The sequence below is a fragment of the Hibiscus syriacus genome, unplaced genomic scaffold (genome assembly GCF_006381635.1).
Source record: "Hibiscus syriacus cultivar Baekdansim isolate YM2019G1 unplaced genomic scaffold, ASM638163v2 tig00110429_pilon, whole genome shotgun sequence".
NCBI lineage: Eukaryota > Viridiplantae > Streptophyta > Magnoliopsida > Malvales > Malvaceae > Hibiscus > Hibiscus syriacus.
In genome coordinates this window covers 1,739,134-1,759,238 of record NW_024062733.1, presented here as the reverse complement: position 1 = coordinate 1,759,238, position 20,105 = coordinate 1,739,134, and the positions used below count along the sequence as shown (strand labels likewise).

The window sequence follows — 20,105 nt, the reverse complement described above, 5'->3', positions numbered from 1 at the left end:
TTCTGACCCGAAATTCCCGAATCGAGCTTGTAAACCCAAAAGGCTTAATATTTTAATTTTGATTATTTAAATGAGATTTGGTCAAGGATTTATTCAATAAAATATTTTATGAAGGTACTCGTGTTCACCTGAGCAAGGATCAATTAGGTCCGGTATTATCGTTCGTTAGATCAGCCTGAACCACGTACTACGAGAATTACCCATAGGTTTCTGTATATTATTTAATAATATTTAGATTATTATATTAGGATTCCAATATGGATTTTCCAATTCGTAGGATCTAGCGCTGCAGTGGAACGTGATCGACAGACCCAGTAATAGGCTTCCCTATCTGATTTCTCAGACTGTTACAGGTGTGTTTCCCGACAGTGTTAATTATTTGTTTTAAAATATACATCTGAACATTATGTATATGACATGATTTGCCACATATTTCTGATATGATTTCTGGTTACGGATTTTATACCGATTTTCTGAATATTGAATATTCGATATCTGAAATTCTGTACTACTGACTTGTCTGATTTCCGTATCTCTGTATATTATTGTTAAGCATGAACATTTTATGTTTTAAAGATTTAATCATTGTTTTCATTCAAATACATCTGAACATCTCTATCATTGGGGGGTATCGTTGAAGGAAGTATATCCGCAGGTTCCTCGGCTTTGTGCTCAGGGCCTTATTTGTTGTGTGGGCTGGGTGTATGGTTATGGGGAACCTACACATTCTGTTGTGATGGGCTGGGGGTAGTGTTCATATTTTTTTTTGACGACATGATTGCATAAACCGACTTTACTGGAATATTTTTATCAGTATGTTTTTATATACACTGTATGGAACACATTGGGCTTTTTAGCTCATTCTGTAGTTTTTACCATTTTTCAGATAACAGCAGACCATAAGTTAGCAGATTTGGCATCAGAAGAAATCAACTACTTTATTTTGTACGAACATATATTTCTATATGTTTTTCGGTTATGCTTGGTGACATGTATTTTATTATCGTTTTGGACATATCTGTATTATTAATATTATGTTCTATATTATATTTAACGTCCTATAAGTGAAAAAAAAAACCCTCTGAATGGGATATGTGACCACTTAGGTTTGGGTCTAACTCACAGACCGGGTCTAGGGGGTTACAACAACGCTCGACGAAACACCGCTATGCACCATTAACGATGAGCACCGTTGAGCACCACTAATTTAATTTATAAAAGTTAAAATTCTAAATGACTCAACGTATAATTATAAATATTTTAAAGATTTAAAGGTAAATTATTTAAAATAAAATATTAATTACATACTTTTCATAATTTTTCTAACAATTTTTTAAATTTGTAAATTATAAATTTTTTATTGTTAAAAAATATTATAGAAAATAATGTAATTAATATTTTATTTTAAATACTTTTAAATTTTTAACTAATTTATAATTATCCGTTGAGTCATCTAGAATTTTAAGTTTTTATAAATTAAATTAATGGTGCTTAACAATGTTTATCATTAGAGATGTTCAACGGTGCTCATTGAACGTCATCCTCTTTATAAATTCGATAACCTAACTCATCTCAATGTTGGATTCTGAATCTGTCTTGACTATTTTATAACTGAAAAACGATCATGACATATGGTCTAATGCATGAAAGGCTGTGGGGGCATATACATTTGGATAAGAAATGGATATTCTCAACTGGGGACTCATTTAAACCCTAAAGAAATGGACCCCTTTCCAGTTGGATTATAAGACTCTTTAATCTCAGGAAATAAAGTATTGAATACATTTTTTTTAAAATTTAATCATATAATATCACACAATTTTTTTATTAATTTGAGATAAGTATATTTGTTCAAAGATAACTCTCAACTATTTGACATTAAACACTCATACTCTCTGATATTCTTATACTCAAACCTAGGACCCTAAAGAATAACAACAATTCTTTTACCACTAAGATCGCTTGATTCGTACATAATATATATATTTCTGTGACATTCCTATCCGAATTTAAATTAAAATAGAAAGAGAGATAACTTACGAAATAAAGGTTAGAAATTGTTTCTTATGCGCTTTTGTTAGACAACGTGTTGCATGTAGATAGTTGCTTTCAAAGCAAAGCCAGGCCATCTTTGCCAGAGCCAAGTACGTTATATAAAAAGTTTGTTTTGGAGGCCTAAAAATCATTATTGTAGTTATGTCTATTGAGAAATGATATATCCATATCTTCCTACCTTCTTATTTTATCTAACAAAAATGGCTTGTGATTACACTTGGAGTATATTTGCTATAAAGTTTGGTTGTTTATCAAAAAAGACAATTCAATAATGGAAGGATAAAGAAAGCCTAACGCTTGGGAAAGAAAACTAGTACAATGTATTTTTTTTAATAATATGAGGTGATTATGTCTATTCAAAATATATTTTAATTATTGAATGCACACAAAAACAAATGATTGAACTTAGAACATACAGGGAAAACAATATTTTCTTTAACTTATGAGACCACTCAATGAATTTAAGCAGAACAATATTTAATGTGCTGAGATCAAAGTTCAGTTTGGATTAAGTTCAATGAAATGAGCTTAAAAACATGGCATGTGATTAAGCATCCTAATGAAAGGAATGATTTGTAAAACCGGGAATAGGGATTTACATGTATAGTGCATTAGGAATACTAATTTGAAATAAATCCCATCATTGTTGAATTGGAATATAACTTGAAATAAATATCACTCCATCATTCGGCGACTAAATTAGAGAAATAATACCGTAAAAAATAGAAACTAGAGATCATGAGAAATTATTTAGGAAAATATGATGAATGACCGTACTTGGCAAAGTCTTTGGAAGTTACGAATTACTTCACTTCTATTTCTTCTATACAATCTTAGGATCAAAATATAAGAAAATGAAAGTACATGAATTAAAACGAGAAGTTTTAGAAATTATTGCTATGATTAGTTTAAAAAATTTATAATATTGTTATTTATACTATAATTATATTGTAAACCTTTCAATGATCATTAAAATCACAATTGTAACACCCTAAACCTGATTGGGGTTAAAATGTTATATTAGGCTGCCGAGACAACAACTAATTTTCAAAATCAACTTTGTTTTCATTTAAAACATCATAAATTTGTTTAAAGACATCCACAACTATTATAAAATAGTTTTACAAACTAAAACTCTATGACACATAATATAAATCAAAATAATATAACTCGGAGTTTACAGATCCAAGTACAATAATAAGTGTCATATGAGTACACATGCCCACTAAAGCAACAATACAATACTCTGGAAGGAATGCTGAAAGTCCAATTGTGACAGTGCTCCTCAAACAGCTTAAACTGCTAACCTGTAAACGAAAACATCCGAATGCCGACCTTATAAAGTCTAATAGTATAATCACTAATCTAGAGTAGCATTATGAATATCATAAACATAAGCATGCTAGAAGACATGGTAATAAGCAGTAGTTACATGCATGATCATAATCAACTGCTACTTACTTAAAGTTCAATTGTTCTATCACTAAAGTATGAGTCTCACGCTTTCCGTAATCAATGTTCATATGGTGTACGATTCATCTATCATGTTATTCGTGTGATATGTCATCTCGCTTGTATACTTTCCTTCATAAGTATCCCTCGATCTCAATCGTTCGTTACATGCAACTTCAGGGGTACCTTTGAATTGTTTTTCTTATTAAAGGTATTTTTGGTAATAATATGATGATCAGGACACCCGAGTTACTTTAATAGTATGATGATCTTCTTGTATGCTTGAGTGTCGAGACATGTCTTAGTTAGTGCGCAAGACACTTCAGTTGTTGGCTGGGCGTAGATGCCATAAGTACTTGCAAGGAGTAGATTGGTCGGGTGAATGCTCCCGATGTAGAAATTTTGGATCTCACCCTAGTTAGATTAGAGGGGTGTGTGGCCCAAGATGAAGCGAAACCCTCCAGCCACATCATGATGCCTGCCTTTGTATATGTGTTTAGCTTAGCACCCATGTATGATAATATTCCTATTTGCTAGCATGATCATGTAGTGGACACATGTGGTATAGTTTGGTTATTAGTGTGGCACTGAGCTTGTGAACTCATCGTTTGAATTTTTTTAATGCATAGATTTATAGAATGAGCGTTCGAGGAGCTTATCGCACAGTTCACATTCTAGACCGACCGAAGCTTCTGTATATATCTTGAGTCTTTCTTAAAGGGCATGTACTATTTATGAACCTTCTTGTATTCAAGTCGTATTTGTATTTTGAAATACTCGGTTTAAACATTTGGGATGTATTTTGGGGGCTCCCCATATTTGTAAACTTGAACACTATATTTTTATTTTATAATTATAATGGATGGTTTTCACATTGAGGTTTTACAAGCTTTTAAAAAAGAAAATTTTGGGTTAGCCACTTCGATGGTCCCGTGTAATGTTTTTGTCCATCGATCTTTGGGTCGTATTGGAATAGAACGTTACAACATGCTCAAAGGAATAGCATCTATAGCACTTCCTAGCATAACCTCATCACATGCTCATCACAGACAGTGAAACTGGTAGTCTTCAATGGGACCCTACATCAGACTGCTAACTCAATCGATGCAATTGAATTGGTGTCACTTTCCTCTACCTGTGAGAATCCTTGGTCGTCTTAGCCACCGACTAAGATAGAACTACTAGAACTAAAGTCCTCCTAATCTTAGCATCGATCTTGCCTATCAATCTCATCCTCATGCCTTACACCCTTTCCACGACCTTATTATGCCATGTCAACTCAAAAAATATTTTAGGTGAGTTTACTACAAGCTGCACATGGATATCGATGTCAAGTCCCTCGAAGAACCTCATGCACCTTACAAACTCAGTTTCCCGAAAAACTTTAGAATATATCAGTTTAACTAAAGAAATTATCTCTCATACTCATACACCTGCAATCCCCTTGAACCAGTTAGGAGAGTTACATCCTCAACTCATCCATATGCGTCTCATCGGTATACTTTCTTCTAAACTCGCTTAGGAGCTAATCCCACAGAGACATCTTTTGTTATAAAGTCATCTCTATAGTCTCCTACCAGTCGATAGTGTTACCCTTGAGAAAAGTATTGGCGTACTCTAGCTTATACTCCGGGGTAAGGTGAAGTTGCCTTAAAGTCTTCATGGTCTTCCCCAACCACTGATCGGTCGAAATCGGGTCATCGTCACTCGAACCACTAATTAAAGCATTCGTCTGAGCAATCTACGCTCTAGTAATGATGTACATTATCTCTCTAAGAGTAAAAGTCAAATCTTTGAAGAAAGTTGCCTCTTCAATCCTCGCAGCCAAGGGTGGGCATAGGTTAAGTCAGGTTGGATTTTCAGTCAAACTCACATGACCCAAAAATATATACCCTCCATCCGAAACACAACCCGAACTGAGTTTAAGGGTGACTTCACCCAACCCAAACCTGATCCAATATTTTGAGATAAAATATGAACCCGACCCAACCCAAAATAAATATATTTATAAAAATTTTATTCTTATTCAATAAAAATCAATATCTAACCAATAAATAATATATAGATGGTTATTATTATAATTATCCTTAAATATATAAGGTAAATTTATATTATTTTTTGAGTCGAGTTGGGTCGGGTAATTTTTTACTTTAAACACGACCTAACCCGAACATATTTTTTTTTAAAAAATCCAACCCAATTCGGTCAGGTTGAAACCTGTCGAGTTTGGGTCCCATGCCCATCCCTACCCACAACCATAAGGGCTCCATGCTCCTAGGTATTGGGCATAAACTCACTATCAACCATATTAGGATGAAAGATACGACTCTTAAACCTACCCTCGAGACTACGCTCAAAACCCTCAACCATCACAAAAATCTCTAAAAACAAAATCATAGAGAGGAAGCTACATTAGAATTTTAGATTTATAAGAGTACATACAAAACCTAAGGGTATGTATTCACTGACTTCTTACTATAACCAACCATTAGATCCTAAAACCAACTCAACCTAAGCTTTGATACCACTAAATGTAACACTCTAAACTCGATTAGGCTTAAAATATTGTATTCGACTATGGGGCAACCACTAATTTTCAAAACCATTTGTATTTTCATTTAAAATATCATAAATTAATTTAAAGACATCCACAACTGTTATAAAATAGTTTTACAAATCAAGGCTCTATGACACATAATTTAAATCAAAATAATATAACCCAAAGTTTAGAAATCCAAATAAAATAATAAGGCTCGTATGAGTACACTTGTCCACTAAAGTAATAGCATAGTGCTCTGGATGGAATCTTTGAAGTCCTATTGGGATAGAACTCCTTGAACGGCTTAAACTACTAACCCACAAATGGAAACACCCAAACGTCAAGCTTACAAAACTAAACAATATATCGCCATTATAGAGAAACATTATGAATATCATAAACATAAGCATGCTAGAAGACATGGTAATAAGCATTAGCTACATGCATAGTCATAATGAAGTGCTACCTACTTAAAGTTCAACTATTCTATCACCAAAGTATGAGTCTTATGGTTTCCTTAATCTACTGTTAAAGATCTTTATATGAGAATACATATATTGGGTCTCTAAGCACAATACCATACTATAGTGCATCATCATATGTAACACACAATCATCATTAAACCACAATTATATTACCCAATATCATATAGTCATCAGGTACAATCACAAATGGAAAAACCAAGTCTCACATAACTATCGATAAAATTCTTGTTAAACAAGGCATTGGCTCAGTATCACACAACCGTCAAGCCAAGCATTATGGATATTTATCAATCAAACATCAATACAATTATACATGCATAAAAGGATGCCTATAGGAGACTCACATCCATAAATTCCACACAGGGGAAATCAAGGTAGATGGACTACTTACTAACATAACCCATCACAATCAGATAAGGACATCCTTTTACTCGCTACTATTTGCTTGTTCTTTCATCTAGAACGTTATGTAAGGGTTTATTAGTCTTTTACTTCTATTAATTCATTAAACCACTTTATTCTAGCTAATTAACACTCAAAGGCCTTTTAGTTATTTTCACCTTTCAAGGTGTCTTTAGCATTTTATTATCTTACAAAAATTATTTTTATCATTACCCATTTGGTATATTATTTCTATCTTGGCACCTGACTCAGGGTAGGTTATCCGATAACGATTCTCTCTAGTCGTTCTCATCACACTTTACTTCGGTTCACCCTTTGAACTATAGAGGTAACTTGCACATCTTTGATTCATGAAAGTTCACGTGGTGTACGATTCCTCTACTACATTATTCATGTGATATGTCATCTCGCTTATATACATTCTTTTGTAATTATCCCTCGATCGCGATCGTTAGTTACATGCACCTTGTTTTATAAACTAAGGCCCTTTTCCAGGCTTAGTTTTACAATTCATAGTAATCTATACACATTCAGGTGCAACAAGTAATGTTTCAGACCTTTTGACGTTGGGAGTATTGATACTACAAGAACAATATTGCTACTAATAGTAGTGATGCTACAATAGTATCAGTAGTAACAATATTGATTCTACAACAATATTGGTACTAACAGTATCGATAATAATAGTATTAATATTAACAATATAGATACTAGTATCGATACTACGTGAACAATATCAATACAACCTAGAAAACCCTAAATAAGGCTTGAAAATCACCCAAAACCCCTCCTAAATACTCTAGTTAACCCCAAATTAACAAATAAAGCTTAAGAGAGTCTCATAGGGCAATCTAACTCCATAAAAACATAGGATTTACAACAATAACATCATCTATGGTATAAATCAAACAAAAACGCTAACATGCTTAAATGCCCAAATCTCAACAAAGCATTATGATTATGGAAGTCACAACACCACAAAATATTAAAAACACACTACCTTGCTAAGATGATCCTGAAATAAAGCTTCTTTCTCAACAACAATTACTTTCTTTTTGAACTTAAGCGTCCTTTATCCATTTTATCTAGCTAAATATGGAAAATATTAATTTCTAGTCATAAGGGATGTTAATGGAAGGCTAATGGGCGAATTTAAAGCTTAGAGGAACATGAATGAAGATCTAAACACTGACCTTTGAGCTAAGGCACTTGGTGGAGAAAGAAGATGGGAGAAATGAGAAGAAAAAAGATAAAAAGAATTAGATAGAAGCTTTTAAGCTTTCCCTTAAACCCCCTCCTAGAAACCAACATAAATCCAAAAATAACAATCTCTTTTGCAATAATGGTATAATTATATTTTTGGTCCTTCCACTTTAGCCTTCTAAGCAAAAATCCCATTTTTTAAGGCTAATCGGGACCAATTTCCATCTAATTAAGCCCAACAACTTTAATTGCAAACTCCACACGATCTACGTACCTCTCGGATCAACTCAAATTACTAACCTAAAATTTGGGGCGTTACAACAAGGACTTATTACAAAAAGTTTAAAATAAAATTGTGCATTTAATTTAGTACAATATAACAAATATAATGTTTGTTCGTTTTCAATTTACTGTTGATATTGTCAGAATTGATGGTTTTTGTTGGGCTAGTTCGATTTGTTTGTAATTTTATTTTGCACCAAATGGATTAAATTGAAATGAAATCAAAATTCAAAGGTCAAAATGAATTTTTCAATATTTTTAAAGTAAAATTATACATTTCAAATCCTTATAAATGATTATATATTTATGTACAAAAGAATCATTTTTAAGTCCAACAAATTAATAAATAACATAATTAGGTTTAAAATTACTAATAAAAAATCAAATGCGAAAATAATATTTTTCAGGATAAAAATAATGACAAGATGCCATTGATGTTTCATATAAGAAAAATTGTATAGATTAAAAAATCGGCTCAATCGAACATCCGCGCAAAAATTACGACATTTCAAAAATTTTATAATTAAATTATAGTTTAAACTAAAATTTTAATTCTTTAAACTCACAATTTCACTTTAAGAGGAAATTGTTTTTAAAAAAATATTATTTTAATTATTACACTTTTATTTTCTTATAATTTAATATTAAAAATAAAAAATAAAATCAATTTTAATAATCAACGAATTTATCAATTACTATAATATTCATATTTTTTTCTTAAATAATTTTATATAATCTTTATTTATCCAATTTCTTTAACAACATTATTTCTCTTATTAGGCAGATAGATAGGTATGGTGCATATGTTATTGTACCCAGCATGTGGCAGACAATTGAGAAGGCGACTATTGCCTATCAAGAGGTACGTTTGGACCATCAATCTTTTCCTTTTAACAAACTCGAAAATGTTGAAATTTGGTGACGCATATTCCAATACAATCCAGATTCCATATCAAGTCAAGTTAAATTAAGTTCCAAATTTTAAATATTCAACTTGATGATTTTTATTTTTATAATATAAATTTTATTTATATTTATTAATTTATTTGATTTTATGTTTAGAATTAATTATAAATATTTATAATATTATCATATTATTTGATTCTAATTTAAATGATTTTCTATAACTATAACTATATATATATATATATTATCTTCATAAATTTTTTATATGTGATACACATATATCAGATAGAATTGAGGTTATCGACTTAAATTTAGTAATCAATCCACTAGTTGCTAAAACTCATGAGTTATTTGAGTTTTAATTTGCAACTCGCCTTAAATTTAAAATTTCTTAAGTCGAATCGAATTTATAAAATTAAGAATTGAAATAATTTGAGTTGAATTTTCTCAAGTTAAATCGAGTCGAAAAATAATTTTTCGAATTGAGACAAATATTACTCATCGGGTCGGATTTTTCTAAAAAAAAAATTCGGGTTCGGGTTTAGGGTGAAAAAAATCCGACCCGACCCGAAAAAATATAATATTAATCTATATATTTAGGGATAATTACAATAATACCCTTATATATATAATTTTTTTCAATTAAGTCACTGTTTTTATTGAATAAAAATAATTTTTTTTATTTCGGGTCGGGTAAAACCTTGTTTTGGTCGAATCACGTCGGGTCTCAGGTGAAGGCTCTCCTGTTCTCGGGTCGGGTCGGGTGGACAAAAAACCCGACCCATGCCCATCCCTAATGATGAGCAGGCTCTATGCTTCAATCTTGACAAAAAGGGCCAACTATATCTAACTTTTGTTGAGAACGACATTTTAACATGTCTAAAGCAGCCTTCTACAAAATAAGAAGGAAGCTAACAGTTTTGTCATTGGCTATGCATTTGAGTTGGCATACTCCGTTATAGATTTAATTATTTACGCTTGTAAATTGAATTTATTAAAACCAAGTAAAAGAGCATAGCAAATCTAATAAATTACGTATATCAAAAATTAAAATACTCAAATTCAATTAACTTGATAGTTTAAATTGCTAGAATTTAATTTAGACTAAAATATGGGATGACAAACATATATAATTTTGTGTATTTAGCACCACACTTGCTTCAATTGGGACAGAGACGAGTACAAGTTTAATGGGCAATAGGTCGGCGTGGATATAAAAAGTCATACATGCCGTTGGAAGTGGGTAAGTGATGGATTTGATATCTTACACGACTCGCATCTGTTCGTCCCTCATCCGCCTACCCACTAACTACCCACCATATAAATTTTGGATAATTATGAATTAGATATAATTTTAGAAACTATTTTATAAATCTTAAAATTTTATAGCATATGACTTATAATTTAACCAAATGTTAAGGTATAAACAATTTTATAAATGAAGACTTTAACTTGTGATAGGGTATAGACATTTTATAGAACATGACTTATAATTTAACCCAAAGAATAAAAATATTATGTGTTTGTCGTTTATGTTTCTAGAATTCAATTATATTTTTTTATTATGATGTTTTGTGTACTCAAACCTTGATTTGTTTAAATTCTCTTGATCTACCAATCTCAAGAACCCTTGTAGCACTTAGGAGAGTGAGATCATTAAGGGATCCTTCTACCAATTCCATTACCAAATTCTCTTCATTGTTTGATAATGTCAAATGGGAAACAAATTCAAGAAATGGTTGTCTTGAAATTGGTCTTGAGCCTAATGAACTTCAAGCTCTAGAGTATTTAACATTTGATGGAAAAAGAAAAGAACAAAGTTATGATTTTGAGTTGTATTCTTTTCCAGGAAATTCCAACTCCAAGTTGATCCCTTATTGGAATGTTAAACAGCTACGAAACATTGATTGTCCTGTTAGAACCAGACATGTATTTGAAGATACTTGTAGTGGATATTTTAAGGATTATGCATTATCTAACAAGAGAGAATTCCACACTAAAAGACCAATGGGGTTTAAGGATGAAGGTCTTAACTTGACATCGATGTCTCCGAGTTGTAATTCTATGGATGCTTGTAATGGATCCACATCAGTAAAGAGAGTTCATCATTGTGCTTTAGAACATAAATATCAATCTTGGAATCAGGTGAAGTTATATGGGGCAAATGGTGATGTTGCAAGTCCATGCCCATTAGTTGATTTTGTTTCAGGTCGCAATACCTCATTGTATGCGGATGAAGACGTCGAGCTTGTTGATGATAGCAATCACCATGGATGTGGAATTAGCTGTTATTGGTCAAAGGCTTCAATAATGAGGGAATCAAACCCTACTTGGGATTTTAAAGTCCCTCAAACCCGACTTTGGATTTTGAAGACCTCCCATTATTGTCTGGGTATATTAATAAGACATCTTGTTAGGCTCAATGAAGCTCGTTTGATTAACCGAAATATGCCAAGAGGAGGTGAATTGACTTTTTGAAATTTAAGGAGTAAGGAGTATAAAGATAGAAAAATTTGCACAAAAATTTATAGTGGATCAACTTCCTCAATGAAGTCTACATCCACTATCTAAGCTCCTCATTTAGAATTTTCCAACAAATCCACTAATTTGTTCTTTCTTTTTCAAAGATAAAGAGATAACATTTACAAATTCCCTAGCTTTTCAAAGGATTAGCTAGAACCAAAACTCCTTTACAACAGAAAAGAATCGTAAACAAGAAAACCTCTAAAATGGAAGGTGTTTACAAATTAAAGCTCACAGAAACACAAACATTTACAAGAGAAAGAAAGTAAAGAATGAAAATAATGTCTCTGAGTTGTAATTCTATAGATGCTTGTAATGGATCCTCATTAGTGAAGAGAGTTCATCACTGTGCTTTAGAACATAAATATCAATATTGGAATCAAGTGAAATTATATGGGGCAAATGGTGATGTTGCAAGTCCATGCCCATTAGTTGACGTTGTTTCAGGTAGTAATACCTCATTGTATTCAGATGAAGACGTCGAGCTTGCTGATGATAGCAATCACCATGGATATGGAATTAGCTGCTATTGGTCAAAGACTCCAATACTGAGGGAATCAAACCTTACTTTGGATTTTAAAGTCCCCCAATCCCGACTTTGGATTTTGAAGACCTCCCATTATTGCCTGGGGATATTACTAAGACATCTTGTTAGGATCAATGAAGCTCGTTTGATCAACCAAAATATGCCAAGAGGGGATTAATTGACTTTTTGAAATTTAGGGAGTAAGGAGTATAAAGATAGAAAAATTTGCAGAATAATTTATAGTGGTTCAACTTCCTCAATGAAGTCCACATCCACTACCTAAGCTCCTCACTTTGGATTCTCCAAAAAGATCCACTAATTTGTTCTTTCTTTTTCAAGGATAAAGGGATAACATTTACAAATTCCCTAGCTTTTCAAAGGATTAGCAAGAACCAAAACCCCTTTACAATAAAAAAGAAACGTAAAAAAGAAAGCCTCTAAAAAGGAAGGTGTTTACAAATTAAAGCTCACAAAAACACAAATATTTATAAGAGAAAGAAAATAAAGAATGAAAATAATGTCTCTGAGTTGTAATTCTATATATGCTTGTAATGGATCCTCATCAGTGAAGAGAGTTCATCACTGTGCTTTAGAACATAAATATCAATCTTGGAAGCAGGTGAAGTTATATGAGGAAAATGGTGATGTTGTAAGTCCATGCTCATCAGTTGATTTTTTCGGGTTGTAATACCTTATTATATGCAGATGAAGACGTCAAGCTTGCTGATGATAACAATCACCATGGATGTGGAATTAGCTGCTATTGGTCAAAGGCTCCAATGCTGAGGGAATTAAACCCGATTTTGGATTTTGAAGACCTCCCATTATTGCCTGGGATATTAATAAGACATCTTGTTAGGCTCAATGAAGCTCGTTTAATCAACCGAAATATGCTAAGAGGGGGTGAATTAACTTTTTGAAATTTAGGGACTAAGGAGTATAAAGATAGAAAATTTTGCACAATAATTTATAATGGTTCAACTTCCTCAATGAATTCTACATCCACTACCTAAGCTCCTCACTTATGATTTTCCAACAAATCCACTAATTTGTTCTTTCTTTTTCAAGGATAAAGAGATAACATTTAAAAATACCCTAGTTTTTCAAAGGATTAGCTAGAACCAAAACCCCTTTACAATGGAAAAGAATCGTAAACAAGAAAACCTCTAAAAAGGAAGGTGTTTACAAATTAAAGCTTACAAAAACACAAATATTTACAAGAGTAAGAAAATAAAGAATGAAAAGCTTTTCTCTTGTGTTTGATTGCTTGGATAGGTGTTATGTAACACTTTTCAAGTGTACTCAACTTGTTTTTATATGTTAGAATGAGTTACTAGCCGTTTGGGAAGGTTTAGAGCTGTTGGAAGACTTTCTGCACATAAAAGTTTGTAAACTCTGGGAAAAGTTTCGAAACTCTTCGAAAGAGCATTTGGAAAAATTTGATCGTTGGAGACAAAGTATCAAAACTTTAGGTAAAGTTTCAAAACTCTTGAGATAGTTTCAAAACTTTTTGGGAAACTGTCTTGGAATGTTTCAGAACTCTTGTAGAAGTTTCGAAACTTCTGGTCAAAATACCCATTTTAAGGTTTTGATCGGACTTTGAATTATTTTGATGAAAGCTTTGAATAAATTCAATTTAGTCCAAAAACATTTTTCCCTTATTTGTTATATCAAAATATTATAGTTTTTGGAAAAAGCTCCCCTTATCAAAACATTTAATGAAAAAGAGAAATATTTTAGAAAATATTAAATCTCTCCCTTTTTCATTCTTGAAATTGAATTTTTCAAACCTATATTTCTCCCCCTTTTTGTTATATAAAAAATAATTTAAAATTTAGGTTCAAAAATAACAATGGAGAGTAAGTAGAGAATCTTAGCATTAAAATCATTTGAAAAAACAAAATCACCCCCTCAACAAATGTTTTCAAAAAAAAATTGACTTTGAAAGCTTGACACTTAAAAGACATTATATTTCAACAAAGATGAACAAACAAGTTAGTAGCACAAGAAATTCAATATATCCAGGTCTAATATACTTTATGCAATATCAATTGTTGTATTAAAGTGTATGTGCATGAAACTATCCAAAAATGTTATGCATTTGAAAATTTGATATCAATTGTTAGAGAAATATCATTTGAAAAAGAAAATCACATGCATAAACATTTAAATTAAGTCAAAAATTAAAATTTGTAAAAACAAAGTATTAAAACCAATTTTGACGAAAATTCATTATGATGAACAAACATTTATGAGAAATCATTAAAACTTTAGAAAATGTTCATCACAACACTTTTTAACATACATGAGATAAAAAACATAAAATTATTTAAAATTTTAAAACTCATACATCCTTAAACTAAATGAGCAACCAATTATGCAATATAATCAAAATAAGCTTAGAGGTTACCCATTCCATATCAAGTGTGGCTAGAGCATTTGAGTATCTTTACTTTCATCACCATTGCTCCCGCATACCTACAAGAGACATTTATTTTGGATTTTGGTATCCAATTTGCTTTGGATCCTAGAACATTAGTTTCAATGCCTCTTGTTCCTTTAGGAACCCATACTTGTCTAATTTCAAATTTCCTTTCTTTAAAATAAAAGTATGTTCCAAATGACCATGAAAATGGCAATGTGAGCATTTTGTCATTTTAAACATAATGAGTTAATTTTAGAAATTAATTCTTTTTCTTTTGTTAAACTTTCAAGCTTAACTTTCAAATCAAATTTTTTTTTTCTAAATCATCAATTTTGATTTTTGAAAGCTCAAAATCATTTTTCAACATTTCATTTTGTTTTTCTAAATCAACTTTTGCTTTCAAAATCAAATAATTTTCAACTTTAAAATTTGAAATTAATTTCTTATATTTGGAATTCATGGTCTCAAATTCCAAATACAAATCATCATAGACATCTTGTAACTCTTCAAACAAATAAAAATTTGAATCAAAAGAGTTACAAGTTACCATTAAATATTTTTTGATGGCCATGAGGCATAGATTGGTTACTTCATCATCATTGGAGTTTTCTTCATCACTCCAAGCCGCCACAAATTCTTTCTTTTTGCTTGATCCCTTATTCTTTAGGAGAGGACATTCATACTTGACAATTCCCATCCTTTGGCACTCAAAGAACACCGGGGGGACCTCTCTTCTTGCTCGATTCATGCTTCTTGTCTTTTTTGGTTGTCAAGAAATGTTTGAATTTCTTGACAAACTTGACCATGTCTTACTCTTCATCCTCTTCTTCACTTGGGGTACTTTCATATTGAGTAGATGATTTCAAGGCAACACCTTTTTCTTTCTTTTCTTGTTTCTCCTATTCTTCTTGTTCTTCCTCCTTTTCCATCATCTCATGAGTGAGAAGGTACCCAATAAGTTCATCAAGCGACATAGTTTTTAAGTTCTCCGCTTCAATGATTACCGTGTAGACAGTCATTTTCGTCCCACATACATTATTAATATTATCATTATTATTATTATTATTAAATTATAATTTTATTACAGGCCCAAACAACAACCCATGAGCCCAATTATAACAAATCTAGGCCAGGGACCAAAACAGCAAACCAGTTCCAATTACAAAACTCGAAAGCCCAATACACCCAGACCTGGAGGCCCAACAACTGAGGACAGGCCCGAAAAACCTAGAACCTAATAGCTAGGCTTTTATTTCAACTTCCAGCCGCTAACCCTCAGTCGTTGGATCTATGATAGATCCAACGGTCCAGGACAGTCCAGATGATTCCAGAAACCCTAGGTTTTCATCATAACCCTAGGGCTATGACAACCACCGCTATGTGAGTCACCGTCGTTGAAGACCACCGGCCAAATCCAGAAGATCTGGGTGCGTTAAATGCAGCCAACTATAAATCAGCATCGCCCCTAGGTGAGTCACCACCATAGCCCCGATGACTCACCGGGCTTCCCTCATTTGATCAGTCTGTAGGGTGATTCAAAGAGCCTTATAAAAGAGACTCGATGATACCTACAAAAGAATAACAAGAAGAAGTAGCCATTTGAATGAGAGAAGAATGGAGAACAACAAAAAATAATGAAAAATAGAAACAATGAGAGGGTAACTAACCACGAGCATCCATTCGAAACAGAGGCAAATGAAAAAAAAATCAACAACCATTTGAAAGAAGGAAAATAGAAAAGAGATAAGCTTACCTTCATCGGAGTTAACAAATCATCGTTGGAGCGCTAGGTTCAAAGGTAAAAACTATAGATATACTGTGTTCGAAGAGTTTTTAGGAAGAAATGAGGTTAGATTCGGGTTGAGGGTAAGGTGATCTACGTTTTGGAGTTGTTTTTATGTTTTCGACTGCTGTAGGCGGCGAAAGAGGATGCAGGCGAACTGTGACCGGTGGCGGCCGGCCTGGTGGTAGGTTTTCCTCCGGTGAGGGTTTTTAGAGAGAAGGCAAACATTTTCTCTTCTCTCTTCTTAGAGATAGGGAAAATGGAGAAAATGAAAGATTAAGGCCTTTAGGGCCAGTTTTTAGGGTATAAATACTCCTCCCTAAATGACGCCATTTAGGAGAGAGATTTTCTGCGTATTTAGTGTATGGGTAAATTATTCTCGAGGTACTTATAATTTTTAATCTTTACAATTTGGTCACTAAAATTAATTTTTGTGTATTTTAATTTGGTTTTTGAATTTTATTTTGTTTATATTTTAGTCACTAACCATATTTATATGTATTTTGGGTAAATATCCAATTTAGTCCTTAGATTTTTAATAGTTTCTATTTTAATTCTGAATAGTGATTATGGTTAAATTACCATCACAGTACCTCAATTTTGTGATATTTCTGTTTATAGCCATTACTTTAGTTTGTTTTGGATTTTAATATTTCAATTTTAATATTTTTAATTTTAAATAATAAAATTTGGTTTATTTATAATTGTAGCACCTAAAATATTTAATCTTTTGTAATTGTGGCCTTGATATTTTATTAGTTTTATAATTTAATACCTAAATTTATTCTATTTATTATTTTAATTCTTTATTTACATATTTATTAATTTTTGTTATTTATAATATTTTTAAATGTTATTTTACTCGAGTAATTTACAGAAGCACACCTTAACTGACAAGGAGTGTGTTTCTAAGGATTATTTGTATAAAATAATTTTTTTTATTTTTTTAAAAATGTCATAATTTAAATGTTATTCGAATTTGCCAATTTCAATAATTAGATGACGTATAATCGTGTAGGTACCAATTTTGAGCGTTGTGGGGTGCTAATCCTTCCCCCACGCATAATTGACTCTCGAACCCTTTTCAAAATGAATCTCTGGTCAAAAGCAGATCAATTTTTTATTTTTTAAAAATTATTTTTCTTAAAATTATTTTAAAAGATATTTTTAGGTATTCGACTTACCTAACCCAAAGGTCGATGGTGACTCCAATTTTTTCTATTTATGTATTTATTTAAAACCTGACATGTCCTAATATTAAGTTGGATCGATCCTCGAAAAAGCCCTAAAATGTCGCGAGGACTGTTTCGACAGCTTGACGACTCCGTTGGGGAGTTTTTCTTTAAAAAGTCAAGCTGTAATCGATTATACATCATCTTTTTTAGTTAAAAATACCTAATATGAATGAAATTTAAATTTTGATAATTAATTCTCATTTAGTTATACTAATTTGAAGTTTTTGTGTTTCAGATTTCTAAGCCTTTTTTGGGTTGATTATTCTACGATCGAGGTAAAGGAATATGAGTTTCCCCTCACACACTATGACCATTTGAAATGGTTAGAGCCTTTTAACTGTGCTATGTCCCATTAGATAAGGGTGAACGATACGTTTACGTGAGAAAATTATTTCTCTTCTTATGTGTAACATCCTCAATACCGGGTTAGTGACTAAATTGGAAAGTTTAAGATTTTGGTGACTAAAATAGAATGAATGAATAGTATAAAGATTTATATGTAAATGATCGTGTAGGATTGAATTGAAAGGAAGAATGGATGGAAGGGCAAAAGAGTCATTTGCAAGGAAAATTAATTAAAGAAGGGATAAGGATATTTATGAGTACAAGTGGGATGAAAAGAAGAGAACACCAAAGCCTTCCAGAGTTATCTTCTTCTTCTTTCTTCCTTGTACGTGTGAACCAAAGCAAAGGTAAGATTTCTGATTATTGAGTTTCTTGTTAAATTTAATATTGGGTTTTGATTATTAGATGATAATTAAGCTTAAGGAAAGCTTAAGTTATCTTAACATCAAATGATGATTGAATTAGGAGATATTTAAGATTTGAAGTTCTTAAATGAAATCTTGGAATATAGTTCATAACTAGAATTGAAAGTTATATTTGACTTGTCATCAATCTAGTTAAGATATACGAAGTGTTAAAAACGGAATTCAAACATGTTGATTTATTAATGTAATTCTTAAATTACATATGAAGGATAGGATTTGAAGGTTTAAGATGAAATAAATGAGTATAAATTGGTTTAAGGATGTGTACTAAAGTTAAGAATGAAAAAGGGGATTAAACATGAAGGATTTAATCCAAATGAATGAACTTTCGGGTTCAAAAAGAGGATTCTGGGCAGAGTGCACCGATGCACATTCATAGTGCATCGGTGCATCAAGGTTAAAACCCAGAAATTGTATGAATGTGCAACGATGCATTGGTAGTGCATCGATGCACTCTTTTAAAATAAAGACATATAATGCAATTCGTGCATCGATGCATAAGTAGTGCATCGATGCATCCCATTAATAGTGAAACATCGAATGCAATCAGTGCATCGATGCATCCCAGCAATAATACTACATCGAATACCTTTTATGCACCGATGCATCAGTAGTGCATCGATGCATACCTTCATTAAAAGATGAAATTGACTTTTCTATTAGTCTAAAGAGTGAATCATTTGAGTATATTAGTTATAATACTGATATAGATCCATATGCGATTATGTAGATACTAAAAGTAAGCTTATTCCGGAACGATCAAAGGATTAGAATCGAATAAAAGCAAAGCTAAGGTGAGTCCATACTATATGTATATTATAATGGAATAAGATTTGTTATAAGTCTAATCCCTATGTTGCTTTTTATAATACAACAGTTGTGAACATCCATACATGATAATTATTGTGATACATGCATAAGATATATATATGTTCATGTGATATGATATGTGATATGACCTGTGATATGAGAACATGATATGAAGTGATATGAGATACATGATCACAAGAGAAATGATATGAGTACATGAACATATGAAATATAAGAATAATGCCCATAGTATACGATATGAGAATTATAGGTGTAAATGGCATGCCAAGAGTCGAGTGTATAATAGTCCTTCGGGACGTAGTCCTTCGGGATGTAGGAGTCCTACGGGACGAATACTGAACTAAGGTTCGGTGCCCCATGAGGGAATAGATACGAGCTGTGGTGACAGTATTAGTGCACAACCTCAATGCACTCACATACCTCTAATCTCAATAATATATACATGGGCTATGCAATTGAAATACTGATTTACAGTGAAAGTGATACAAAAAGGTAAGTTTTGTATGTGCATTATATGTTATCGTGCGATAGATACATGCATATTGAAATGTCATGATCCAATTGTAAGTATGAACATTCATAAGTTTATTGTTGCATATTCATTTATTGCCTCACTAAGTCTATGACTTAGCGTGTAAGTGATTTACACGTAGGTACCAAGAATCAGGAAAAGTGGAAATAGAAGTAG

At 32.0% G+C, this 20,105-nt stretch overlaps 1 pseudogene; it reads left to right on the top strand.

The window, feature by feature from the left end:
- LOC120124761 overlaps window positions 1-20,105 on the top strand; it is a 50,534-nt pseudogene that overhangs the window by 5,200 nt on the left and 25,229 nt on the right.